Here is a 14,007-nt window from a genome sequence, read left to right as displayed (position 1 = left end):
ATTTACTTGGTTGGAACAATGAAACTCTTTCTTAGAAAACCAATACTTTGGGGCAACCGTGGCATTGCCAATTTTAAACAATTTTGATGCCAAATTTGCATGAAGAATTATATTTTGGATCATGGATTTTGAGTTAAGAACACAAGCTAGTGAGCTTTGAGCCTTGTTTTGTGGCTACATCTTATAGTCACCTACTATCCTTCTTGTGTGCAATTGTTCTCTCTCTATGAGTGTGATCCTTGATTTGTTTGATTCTTTATATCCATTATTTTGTGTATTCATGCATTTATATGATTGGGGCCATCATTTCATTAGCTCACTTACCCCAACGGCCCTACCTTTTATCTTCCTTTGTTAGCCAACTTTGAGCCTATGATTAACCCACTTGGTTCTTTAATTTAGCACATTACAAGCCTTAAGGCAGAAAACAATAAAAGTCCTTATTTGGATCTTTGATTAGCTTAGGCTAGTGTGCGTGAGTATCATTCAAGTGTGGGAATCGTGGGACATTGGATGAATAAAAGGGTAGTTTTGTATTGTTATTGAAATATTGGGAATTGGGTACATACTCATGTATTGATCAAATGTATAGACCTTATGCATTGATGCTTTTGTATATAGAAAGAAAAAAAGAAAAAAATGAGAAAAACAAAAGGAAAAAAAAGAGAAAAAAAAAGAAAAGAAAAAGAAAGAAATAAAAGGGGACAAAATGCCTTAAAGCAAAGTGTAACTCAATAAAATCAATGCATGAGTGTTGTGAAATGAAAAGAGATACATGAGTATGTGAAAAGGTGAAAAATGGGTAGTTAGGTTAGAACTTAATTGTATAGGATGTCACAGGTTAGGAGGGAAGTCTAAGCCTATCAAAGATTCAAATTTCAAGCTCACTTGACCAAATATGCATCCTACCTTGACCCTAGCCCCATTACAACCAAAGAAAAGACCTCATGATATATGTATGCATGCATGAAATATTTGTTGATTGTTAGAAGAAAAACAAATCTTAGAAAGAATGATTAGGAGAGAACCAACCCCAAACACCGAGCGACTAGAGTGCAAACACTTCCGGTGAGGGTTCGATGCTCAATTCCTTGATTCCCGGCTCTCACGAGCGTTCCTCATGCAAAGTCGCATATATTGCATTTGACGCATAAAATTGGTAAGTCCTATATTTGACCACCATCGGACCCTATATGCTTGCATATATCTTAGGAAGGTCGATTTGTTCCTAACTAAGTAGATAATAGCGCTAGTCATAGTTGCATTCATATAAGTAGGTTGCACTTCATGAGTCTTATACCTTTATGATCCCTCGGTCTTTTGTGTTTCTTTTGCATTTCTCCACGCATGAGGACATGCTAGAATCTAAGTGTTGGAAGGTTGATATACCCCATTTTGAGGGTTTATCTTGTGTTGATTTCAGGGGTTTTATCAATAATTCCACACGCTTTCTATATGAAAATACAAGACTTTGTGTTCCTTTCCTAATTTTGCCTCATGAATGAAAACATGCTTATTTTGCACTAAATTAGATACATTTCTAATCTTCTCTTGGTGCCACTCGATGCCGTGACCTGTGTGTTAAGTGGTTTCAGAATATAGGGCAGGGACGGACCGGAAGAGAGAAGAAGGACGGGTGCAAAGGAAGGGAGCATGAGAATTGAACTTTGGAAATCTCGGCATGGGCGCGTGCGCGCACTTGACGCGTACGCGCGGATCGAGCAGTTAGAAGTCGAAGCCAAGAGCCAAGCCACGAGCCGGCTTGCGTAGCGGCTAGGCCATGATCTCCGGTGGCGCGCACGCGTACATTACGCCTCCGCGCACATTACAAGATGCCCGTGGGCGCGCACGCGTACATGGCGTGTGCGCGCCGATGTTCGAATATGGATTTTTTTTTAAAGAGCCACGTGACTTGGGCGTGGAGGCAGTTGGGAATCCCATTTTGGGGAAGTGCCCTGGCGGGAAAAGCTTAAGAAGACCAAGGGAACAAGGGTTAAGGATTTTTTAGCTCATTTTCTAGATTCTAGATATTTTTGGAGATAGTTAGTTACACTTGTGGAGAAGGAGAGAGATTCAAAGCTCTCACTAGGGTTCATCTTCATCCAATTTCTGAATTTTCATTCACTCTTTGGTGAGATCTCTTGCAATTCTCAATTCATTTTGTTCATGTCATAGATCTTCTTCTCCAATCTCAATTAGTGTTTGTACTTGCTCAATTCTCATAGATCTTAGATTCAATTTTTTAGTTTTGGATTTAATCAATTCCTTTAGAATCTCATTTCCATTGTTGTTCTTTGTTAATTGTTGTTAGTTCCTTGTGTTGAAATACTTTCAATTCTACTTTCTTCTCAATTTTACCATGGCTTTCACTCTTGCTCACCAAATATTTGATGAAATGCCAACACTAGTCATGGAGTAAAAGTTTCTTACTTGGCATAGGGTTTAGGCCATTAGGAGAAGTTGAATAGTTGTGTCAATTGTTGATTTAGAATTAGGGATTGCTAATTGACTTGGAGTACACTAAAGCTAGAATTCCATAAGGTAAAGCTAGGACTTGTGACTCAAGTTGATTACTCTCATTTGACTTTCCTCTATGCCTAGGGGTTAACTAAATGAGGCAAGGCCTAATTGTTGTCATCATTGAAAGAACTATAAGGATAGAATTTCTAATGCCAACCCTAAGCCAAGTCTTCTAAGGATTGATTGTTTGTTTTCTATTTTGCTAAAACCTTCAAATGATCATAACAAGGCTTTCTAATCAATAAGGTGCACACTCTAGCAATTCCAAGGGAGGACGACTCGGGAGACTAGTACTCTCGGTTATAGATTGTAGGATTTTTTGGTGCGAAGTTTAAGTGTCGATTAGACTATACTCACGATCATATTCCTCATTGAATTCTAAATTGACATGCAAAATTTCGTTTATCAGGTGGTTGATAGTGCTTCAAATCTTCCCCCCTTGCAGTGAACCTGTTTCCATTAGCTTTGTTAAGAAGTTCCACATGTTCTAAGGACAAGACTTTGTTGATGGTGTATACTAGAGGCAGCTGAGATGGAATAGTGGGGAGATGAGGTGGTATAGATGGAAAGTAGGCAGAGATCACTTCATCTCCTGGAGAGAAATCTTCTGTAGGGATTTTCTTGTTTTTCCATCCCCTTGGGACTTTTTTTCTTGTGTCCCTTGATGTCACTTTGCTACTTGTGGTTTTCTCTTTGAGAAAAGTTTTGTTGCTTGTCTCATATGACTCTGGTGGGTCTGGTTCCTTTTGGATTACACTTGGGTGTTGCTCCTTCTGATCACATTGGTTGTCACCAATGGGGATTTTCAGGTGTGGTACTTGTGCTCCCATGCTTGCCTCTTCTATCAATCCTTTATTGTGCTCTTCCTCTGACTTTTTGTTATCATGATCTACTTCTTGTGAGGGTTTGAAAACACTGAAAGTGAGCTGTTCATCGTGTATCCTCAATACTAGCTCTCCTCGCTTCACATCTATAAGTGCCCTAGCTGTGGCTAAGAATAGCCTTCCCAGGATAATGGGATGGATGGGATTCTCTTCCATTTCCAGGATAACAAAGTTTGTAGGCAGGAAGTAGTTCCCAACCTTCACTAACACGTTTTCAACCACTCCTATTGCCTGCTTTTGAGTTTTGTCAGCCAATTTGATGATTACATCTGTGGGTGTTAGCTCATTGATTTGGAGCTTTTTCATGAGGGATAGAGGCATTAGGTTGATACTTGCTCCCAGGTTACAGAGCCCCTTATAAATCATTGTCTCTCCTATAGCACAGGAAATGTGGAAACTCCCTGGATCCTTCTTCTTTATAGGTGGCTCTGTTTGAATGAGGGTACTGCACTCCCTGTTCATCTTTATTGTTTGTCCACCCTTCAATGAGCTCTTTTTGGCCAGAAGTTCCTTTATGTATTTGATGTAGGAGGGCATTTGCTGAAGGGCTTTAATGAATGGTATATTTACATCAAGAGATGCAAACATATCGAGGAATCTTGAATACATTCTCCTTGCTACACCACCTTTGAGCCTTTGGGGAAAGGGTGCATATGGGTTCAGGATCTCCCCTTTCTTTAACTCCTCCCTATGTGTGGGTTGGGGTGCATGGTTTCTTTCTCATGATTTTCCTTTGGACTGTCTTGGAGGTGTTCTGTTTGTGTGTCTACTTCCTCCACACTCCTTTCATCACTTGTGGTGATCATCTTGCATTCTTTCCACCTTACTTTCTTTGCTTCTCCTCTTGGATTCTTCTTTGTGTCACTGGGAAAATCATCAATGGGTTCGGGAAACTGTTGAGATAGATACACTACTTGGGACTCCAGTCTCTTGACGGTTTCCCCTTGGTTCTTGATATTAGCTCGCACTTCATCCTTAAACACCTTGTTGTCGTGGACTGGTGTGGTATTTTATAACCCACACTACTAACCGGCAAGTGCACCAGGTCGTACCAAGTAATACCTTACGTGAGTAACGGTCGATCCCACGAGGATTGATGGATCAAGCAACAATAGTGTTTGATAGGCTTAGTTAGGCAAGCAGAAATTGGTTTTGAGATGTTCAAAAGGTTTAAGTTCGAATTCAAAATATCAAAAGTATAGACAATTAAATAAATTGGGAATAAAATATTGAGAAAACAGTTAAGGTTTTAGAGTTATCTATTTTTCTGGATTTACTTTTCTTACTAACTATTTTAATTATGTAGAATTTAATTTATGGCAAACTATATGTGACTAGACCCTAATTCCTTAGACCTTTCTAGTCTCCTCTAAAATTCATTAACTGCCAATTCCTTGGTCAATTAATTCCAATTAGAAGCTACATGATCAAATTCCAGTTTATATGCCACAAAAACTCTAATTACCCAAAAATAAAAGGATTATATGTCACGTATCCCGTTAATTCCAGATAATTAAAATTTAGGAGAAATTGTTTTCAAGCTATTGTTCAAGTAAAGAGCTTTTCCAAGTTTTACAAGAACTCAAATAGAAAGAGGGTCATACTTCCATTCCACCCAAATTCATAAAATAAAGAGCGAAAACAATTCTTAAATAAAAATCCAAAACATAAACTAAAATAGAAAAAGCAATAAAATCAATCCATACAAATAGACAGAGCTTCTAACCTTAACAATGGAGGATTAGTTGCTCATGGAATGTGAGATGTAAATCTGTATAGAATTCCCTAATGGAATCCCCCTAATGTAATGTACCTAATAGAAGAGTAGTCTCCCCTTTTTATAACTAATCCTAATTAATTTTAAAATCTAATATTTAAAATTAAGATAATATCTTTTCCTATTTTAAAATCAAATTTGAATTTAAATCAAAATTAACTAACTACTCCGCGTCTTGTAATGTGGGAACCACTTGGCTTCACTGGATCTGCGCCTAACTTGGGTGCTAAAATGGGGCCCAGAATTCACCCCTAAACGTTTTCTACGTTTTCTACACGTGACGCATGTCACGCGTACGCGTCGCTGACGCGTACGCGTCGATGGTCTTTTCTGCGAGTCACGCGGACGCGTTGGTCATGCGCACGCGTCACTGTGCAAATCTTCAAATCACGCATACGCGTTAGTCACGCGCACGCGTCACCATGGAAAGCTCCAAATCACGCGTACGCGTCAGTCACGCGTACGCGTCGCTCCTCGCTGTTATCTCCTTTAAATCTTGAGTTACAGAAACTCCATCAAATCCAGTCGATTGCTACCTAAAATAAATAAAATTGCACAAAACTCAAAATAGCATCCATAGTGGCTAAAATATAATTAATTCTTTATTAAACTCAACATATTAGATGCAAATTCACTAGGAAAAGATAGAAAAGATGCTCACGCATCATGGACTTCTCTACATATGTCTTCAAGTAGAGTCTCAATCTTGGAAAGTCTATCCTCAGTTAGTGATGGTGGGTTGAGATTGGGTGGTTGAGAAGGGTGGTTAGGTGGGTGTTGATAAGATCTCTGTGAGGTATGTTGGTGAGTTGTATTGTTGTTGGGATTGTGGTTGTATCGTCTCTGGTCTTGGCTTGGTCTTGTTGATTTCCCCACCCAAAGTTAGGGTGATTTCTCCATCCAGAGTTGTAAGTTTTGGAATATGGATCATGGATTTGTCTAGGTGAGTTTCCAACATAATTGGCTTGTTTCCAGTCACCTTCTTCCCCTGTATTCACTCTTTCTTGAGTATGTGATGAAGTGATGACTGTTGCAACTTGGTTTTCTTCCACCTTCTTGGTGAGATCTGCTAGCTGCTTGGTGATCATCTTATTTTAAGCCAGCAATGCATCCATGTGATTCAGCTCCATTACTCCTCAAGTGTTGCTTCTTTCAGAAGCATAGAAGTAGTCATTCTCAGCTACCGTCTCAATGACATCTGTGGCTTCTTCAACGGTTTTCTTCTTGTTTAGAGATCTTCCTGATGAATGGTCTACAGCCTTCTTTGACTCATAAGAAAGGCCTTCATAGAAAATGTGAAGTTGAACCCATTCATTGAACATGTCTGGTGGGCATCTTCTTGTTAAGTCCTTGAATCTCTCCCATGCCTCATAGAGAGTCTCACCATCTTATTGCCTGAAAGTTTGCACCTCAGCTCTCAGCCTGTTAATTCTCTGAGGAGGGTAGAATCTAACCAAAAATTTGTTCACCACGTCTTCCCAATTTGTTAAGCTCTCCTTCAAAAATGACTCCAACCACTTGGATGCTTTGTCCCTGAGTGAAAAAGGGAACAAAAGCAGCCTATAGACATATGGATGAACTCTATTAGACTTCACAGTGTCACATATTCTCAGGAAGGTGGTTTGATGTTGATTGGGGTCTTCTTGGGTACTTCCTCCAAATGAGCAGTTGTTCTGAACAAAGGTGATGAGCTGGGGTTTTAATTCAAAGTTGTTGGCATGTATGGTGGGCTTTTGGATGCTACTTCCATAGTTTCCTGGATTTGGATTGATGTTAGAGCCTAGAACTCTCCTCTCTTGCCCAGCATGATTTGCAGGGCCTTCTCTGGCATGGTTGTGAGCTTCTCCTTCATGATTGTTTTCCAAATTCTCCTCCATGTTTGTTTCAAAGTACTCTTCCTCTTCCTCAGCACCAACAACTCTTTTCCCTCTTGCTTCCCTCATTGATCTATGGAGGTCCTCTCAGGTTCTGAATCAAAGGAAGTTGAAGCTCTACCTCTTTTCCCTGTCATACAACTAATAGAGCACACAGCAAGAGATAAAATGAAGTGATTATTCTTGTTAGAGTGATTGTTAGTATGGGTGGTGTAATTTATCAAACAGTTGTGGGTTAGTGAGCAGAATTGTAAGTAAATTCAAAGAAAAAAAGAAAATAACGAGGGGATAGGGGTGAGGAAGAAACTAAATAAACTGAAGGTAAATGATTAGATAAAATAAACAAACAAAAGAAAAATGCTCAATCTAGTGAACTTCTAACTTAATCATTGTTGATACAAAATCAATCCCCGGCAACGGTGCCATAAACTTGATGCACGAAAACTTGTCTCTCAACAAATATTCCTTCGGCAAGTATACTGAATTGTCGTCAAGTAAAAACTCACAATAGAGTGAGGTCAAATCCCACAGGGATTGATTGGTCGAGCAACTTTAGTTGGAAGAGTATGTTAGTTGAGCTAAACAGAGTGTAGTTGATGTTGCATGAAATTAAATGGCGGGAAAGTAAATTGCAGGTAATAAAGTGCAGAATCTTAAATAGGGAAACGGGGAGATGAACATGGAAATAAATGACAGAAAGTAAAGAGAATGGGTGAGATCAGAAATGGGGAATTCATTGGGCTTAGGAGATGTTGTATTCTCCGGATCAAATTCATTTTCATCCCTTCCTCAATCAAAGCATCTATTGATCTCCTTGGCAATCTTAAGTGATTGGATTCCAATTTCTTGGCAACCCAATCTCTCTAAGCTTGAACAATTACCCAATTCCTTGATTTAATTGCCTATGGGAAGAGATGAAGTGTGGTCACTGATTATACCACATGTATTTCCAAATCAAAATGTTGGGAGGATTACATGTCACTATATCCGCCCAGACCCCAATTTGGTCCAACATGAGAAAGCATTTCTAGCATGATCTCCTCATCCCTTTTCCAAGGCTCAGAGGAGATCCAATTATGGAGAATTTCTTTTCCAATACAACTAACCAATTGAATTAAGATCGAAAGCTTTCTAGTAAATCAAGAGAAGAGAAGGAAGAAGAAGAATGAGAACTATAATTGATCCATCAAATTACAACAGAGCTCCCTAACCCAATGAAAGAGGTTTAGTTGTTCATAGCTCTGGAATGGAAAATGGCAGAAAAGAATACATGCTTAACTAGAAAATGCAGAAAAGTGAATATACAGAGGGTAGTTCCCCAAAATGCCAAGCTCCTTTATAGTTCAAAACTACTCCTATATATACTACTCTTCTTGATCTTCTAGTGAGTTCTTCGAGTCTTGGATGTGGGCCTTAGATCTTGAGTTGAAGTAGTTACAATCTTTAGTGGGCTCAGCTTGCAGAAAAGTGTGAGTTAGGCATGGGCATTAATGATGTTAACGTTAAGTGAAAATGTGGGTTCGAGAACGTTAGTGGCAATCACCTTTTTCACTAATGTCCAACCCTAAAATAGTCCACGTTAACTTCAACGTTAGTGGCACTAACGTGACCACTAACGTTGCCTTATGATCCTTCGCAAGCGTTATTGGGAATCACCTTTTCCAATAACGTTGCCTTGTGCCCTACTTTCCCTATGTTAGAGTTCACGTTAATATAACTAACGTGACTCTTAACGTGGGCATGCCTAGCTTCGACAGCGTTAGTGACACTTACCTTTATCATTAACACTCTAAACGCCCCTCTTTCCCACGTTAGAGTTCATGTTAACTAGGTTAACATGGCCACTAACGTGGTAGTGAATGCCATCTCCAACGTTAGTGACAAAGGTGAGTGTCACTAACGTTGACTCATCAATCATAGCACCACGTTAACTTTCACGTTAGTGGTCTTAACGTGACCACTAACGTTGACAATGTTAGCTTGATCCAACGTTAGTGACAAAGGTGAGTGTCACTAACGTTGGCATTGTCTTTTCTTCCACGTTAGAGTTCACGTTAACTAAGTTAACGTGACTCTTAATGTGTCCAATTGCCACTTTGTAGCGTTAGTGGTGTTCACGTTTACCACTAACGCTGGAGCTCCCTTTATCTCCACGTTAATGTAGTTAACATGGCAATTAACGTAGGCTTATGATGGCTTTGCAGGCGTTATTGGCGACCACCTTTCTTATTAACGTTGCAAGCTCATTCCCATTCCACGTTAGTGGTCACGTTAATTAGATTAACGTGGCAACTAACGTGGTTTTTCCTTGCTTCCTTTGTCCTGAAATCAAGAAGATAAAGTGCATCAAAACTCTAGCCCAAGTCATGAGATTATGCATCATCAATTTATCATTTAATCCTTGCAAAATTCTCATGAAATCATGTAAAATTCACAATAGTTGCTTGAATAAAGGTGTAAGTGTATTTTCATCCGAAACTTGCCTTATTTGCTAAGAAAATGCATGAAACTACCCAAAAATAGTAAAGAAAAGGTCAGTGAAACTGGCCTAGATGCCCTGGCATCATGGTCCAAACATGTTTCCTTAAAATAAACCACCTTTGGGCCCAAATGAGTGTTACATCATCCATGTGTTTCATTCTCTTTTATTTTATGCCTTTTGTCCTTTAGTCAAAAGTTTTCAAATTTAAAATTACTTTCTATTTTATTTTTAATAAAATCAAATCAATTTTTCTTTATAATGTCAAGTCTTTTCAATGTCAAGTTACAGTGATACATGGTGCACGAAATTGCAATCACACTTTTTGCAATCCGCACAACTAACTAGGAAGTGCACTGGGTCGTCCAAGTAATACCTTACGTGAGTAAGGCTCGAATCCCACGGAGATTGTTGGTTTGAGGCAAGCTATGGTTATCTTATTAATCTTAGTCAGGATACCAATTATAGTTATCAATTGACTTGCAAATAAACAAGAGAGCATGGATTAAATAATACTTATTATGTAGTAATGGAGAATATGTTGGAGTTTTGGAGATGCTTTGTCTTCTGAATTCATGTAACATAATGCTTTCTCACTTTCATACATGCAAGGCTCCTTCCATGGCAAGCTGTATGTAGGGTGTCACCGTTATCAATGGCTACTTCCCATCCTCTCAGTGAAAATGGTCCAAATGCTCTGTCACAACACGGCTAATCATCTGTCGGTTCTCGATCATGTAAGAATAGAATCCATTGATCATTTTGCGTTTGTCACTACACCCAACACTCACGAGTTTGAAGCTCGTCACAGTTATCCAATCCTTGAATCCTACTCAGAATACCACAGACAAGGTTTAGACCTTCCGGATTCTCAAGGATGCTGCCAATGGATTCTAGCTTATACCACGAAGATTCTGATTAAGGAATCTAAGAGATACTCATTCAGTCTAATATTGAACGGAGGTGGTTGTCAGGCACAAGTTCATGGTTTGAGAATGATGATGAGTGTCACAGATCATCACCTTCTTCATATTGAATCGCGAATGAACATCTTAGATAGGAACAAGCGTGTTTGAATAGAAAGCAGAAATAATTGCATTAATTCATCGAGACGCTGCAGAGCTCCTCACCCCCAACAATGGAGTTTAGAGACTCATGCCGTCAAAAGTACAAAGTTCAGATAAAAAAATGTCATCAGATCCAAAATAAATCTCTAAAAGTTGTTTAAATACTAAACTGGTAACCTAGGTTTACAGAAAATAAGTAAACTAAGATAGATGGTGCAGAAATTCACTTCTGGGGCCCACTTGGTGTGTGCTGGGGCTGAGACTTCAGCTTCTCACGTGCCTAGGCTGTTTTGGAGTTAAACACCAGGTTGTAACCTATTTCTGGCGTTTAACTCCAACTTGCAACCTGTTTCTGGCGCTGAACGCCAGAATGCAACATGGAACTGGCGTTAAACGCCAGTTTACGTCATTTATCTTCGCACAAAGTATAGATTATCATATATTGCGAAAAAGCCCTGGATGTCTACTTTCCAACCCAATTAAGAGCGCGCCAATTGCACTCCTGTAGCTCCAAAAAATTCATTCCGAGTGCAGGGAGGTCAGAATCAACAGCATCAGTAGTTCTTTTTCAGCCTGAGTCAGATTTTTGCTCAGCTCCCTCAATTTCAGCAAGAAAATATCTGAACAGAAAAACACACAAACTCATAGTAAAGTCTAGAAATATGATTTTTGCCTAAAAACTAATAAAAATATACTAAAAATTAACTAAAATATACTAAAAACTACATGAAATTACCCCCAAAAAGCGTATAAAATATCCGCTCATCACAACACCAAACTTAAACTGTTGCTTATCCTTAAGCAACTAGATAAATAAAATAGGATAAAAAGAAATCAAGAAACAATAGTTTCTCAGAGTTTTAAGTGAAGCTCAGATTTTAACTAGATGAGCAGGATTAGTAGCTTTTTGCTTCTGAACAGTTTTGGCATCTCAATTTATCCTTTGAAATTCAGAATGATTGGCATCCATAGGAACTCAAAATTCAGATAGTATCATTGATTCTCCAAGTTAAGTATGTTGATTCTTGAAGATTCTTGAACACAGCTACTTTTATGAGTCTTGGCCGTGGCCCTAAGCACTTTGTTTTCCAATATTACTACCGGATACATAAATGCCACAGACAAATTAATGGGTGAACCTTTTCAGATTGTGACTTAGCCTTGCTAAAGACCCCAATTAAAGGTGTCCAGAGTTCTTAAGCACACTCTTTTGCTTTGGATCACGACTTTAACCACTCAGTCTCAAGTTTTTCACTTGGACCTGCATGCCACAAGCACATGGTTAGGGACAGCTTGATTTTAGCCGCTTAGGCCTGGATTTATTTCCTTGGGCCCTCCTATCCATTGATGCTCAAAGCCTTGGATCCTTTTCACCCTTGCCTTTTGGTTTAAAGGGCTATTGGCTTTTTCTAACTCTTTTGCTTTTTTTTCACTGCTTTTTCTTGCTTCAAGAATCAATTTCATGATTTTTCAGATCAGCAATAATATTTCTCTTGTTCATCATTCTTTCAGGAGCCAACAATTTTAACATTCATAAAATTCAATATAAAAAATATGTACAGTTCAAGCATTCATTCAAAAGACAAAAAATATTGCCACCACATATAAATAATTATAATTTTCCTTATTAAGAACTCGAAAAATTATTGCCTCTTTATTCTAAAAATTCTACTATTTTATTCATGTTTGATGATGATGAGAAAAATAAATTATAGCTTACTTGGAGATAAAATCAAAATAGATATACTACTTACTGCTCATATATAACTTCTAAGGTAAATTCCTATAAGAATAACTATCACAGAGTTAAAGCTAAGATTAGGACTCAATAACCTTTATTTTGGGAAATAGATATTCCTCTAGTCTGTGGGGTGCTTGGTCCTTCAAGAGATAGCTTTTGACGCTTCAGTTCCTTCAAGTCACGCCTTTGCTCTTCTTGTTCCCCAAGTAGTTTGCTCTTCTGTTCTTCCTTTATTTGGTCTATAGCTTCTTGCAACTTGGCAACAGATGCTTCAAGATACTCCCAGTATTCAATTTGAGGGATCTCCAGGAGGAATTCCTGTGCTCTCCTCTTGATGGGGTCGTCCTGCACTTGTTGTCATTCCAATGATATTTTGGTGATTGGTCGCTCAACTGAGATATACTCAGTTACTCCCATCTTCACCCCAGCATCTTTACATAGCATAGAGATTAAGCTTGGATAAGCCAATTTGGCATCTTTGGAGTTCTTGTTTGCAATTATGTAAAGTTCACACGAAATCAGCTGATGAACTTCCACTTCTCTTCCCAACATAATGCAATGGATCATCACTGCTCTTCAACATAATGCAATGGATCATCACTGCTCTTTTAATGGTGACTTCAGAGCGGTTGCTAGTGGGCAGTATAGAACGCCCAATGAAGTCCAGCTAGCCTCTGGTGACTGGTTTGAGATCTTCTCTCTTGAGTTGATTTGGGACGCCCTTGGTGCTGGTTGTCCACTTGGTTCTAGGGAGGCATATGTCCTCTAGAATCCTGTCCAAGCCCTTATTTGTTCTCATCATTCTCCTATTAAAGGAGTCTGGGTCATCTTTCAGCTGAGGTAGCTTAAAGATCTCCCTGATTTTGTCAGGGTGGATGTGAACAATCTTTCCTCTGACCAAGGTCCGATAGTCATAGAGGGCAGTTCCAGATATTCTCTGCCTGTCTGTTTGCCACAGATTAGAGTAGAATTCCTGAACCATGTTTCTTCCCACCTTTGTTTCAGGATTAGCTAGGATTTCCCAGCTCCTGTTTCGAATTTACTCTTGGATCTCCGGATATTCATCTTCTTTCAGATCGAATTTGAATTCCGGGATCACTGATCTTAGACCCATTATTTTGTAGTAATGGTATGAATGTTCTTTGATTAAGAACTTCCCTTGATTCCAAAGTGGTTTTGGAATAATCTCTTTCTTGCCTCTTGGAGTGGTTTGCTTCTCCTTAGGAGCCATGATCTTAGTTGGTATGGCCTAGTGATCACAGATTTGAGATGAATTTGAAAAGATAATTGAGTTTTTTTTTAAATTTTGAAAAGAAGTTGGAGAGGATTTGAAAAGGATTTGTTTTTATGAATTAAGATACATTTCATATCTTTTGAAAAAGGGATTTTAGAAATTAGGATTAAAAATTTTTGGAATTGAAGGTTGGAAGATTAGAGTTTGTAACATGTTTATGCAAGAAATTATGAATTGAAACATGAAAAATGAAAGAAAATTTAGTTGAAAACGAATTCGCCTCCTCCCCACAATCTTGGCGTTAAACACATAAACACTGCATGTTTTGGGCGTTTAACGCCCATTTGTAGCTTCTCCTGGGCGTTTAACGCCCAGCTGTTGCTTCTGGCTGGCGTTAAACGCCAGGAATTCCTTTGTCACTGGGCGTTTTT

The 14,007-nt window shown here is 38.8% G+C and overlaps 1 non-coding gene across 1 annotated transcript; it reads left to right on the top strand.

The window, feature by feature from the left end:
• Window positions 1-6,501: 6,501 nt before the first annotated feature.
• Window positions 6,502-6,605, top strand: LOC127742944 (small nucleolar RNA R71). The gene has a single exon (XR_008004293.1). It is a non-coding gene; the product is annotated as a small nucleolar RNA R71 (small nucleolar RNA).
• The last annotated feature ends 7,402 nt before the right edge of the window (window positions 6,606-14,007 follow it).

Source organism: Arachis duranensis, chromosome 1 (genome assembly GCF_000817695.3).
Source record: "Arachis duranensis cultivar V14167 chromosome 1, aradu.V14167.gnm2.J7QH, whole genome shotgun sequence".
NCBI classification, from domain to species: domain Eukaryota; kingdom Viridiplantae; phylum Streptophyta; class Magnoliopsida; order Fabales; family Fabaceae; genus Arachis; species Arachis duranensis.
The sequence above is the reverse complement of the archived record's forward strand: the minus strand, read 5'-3'. Positions and strand labels throughout refer to the sequence as shown.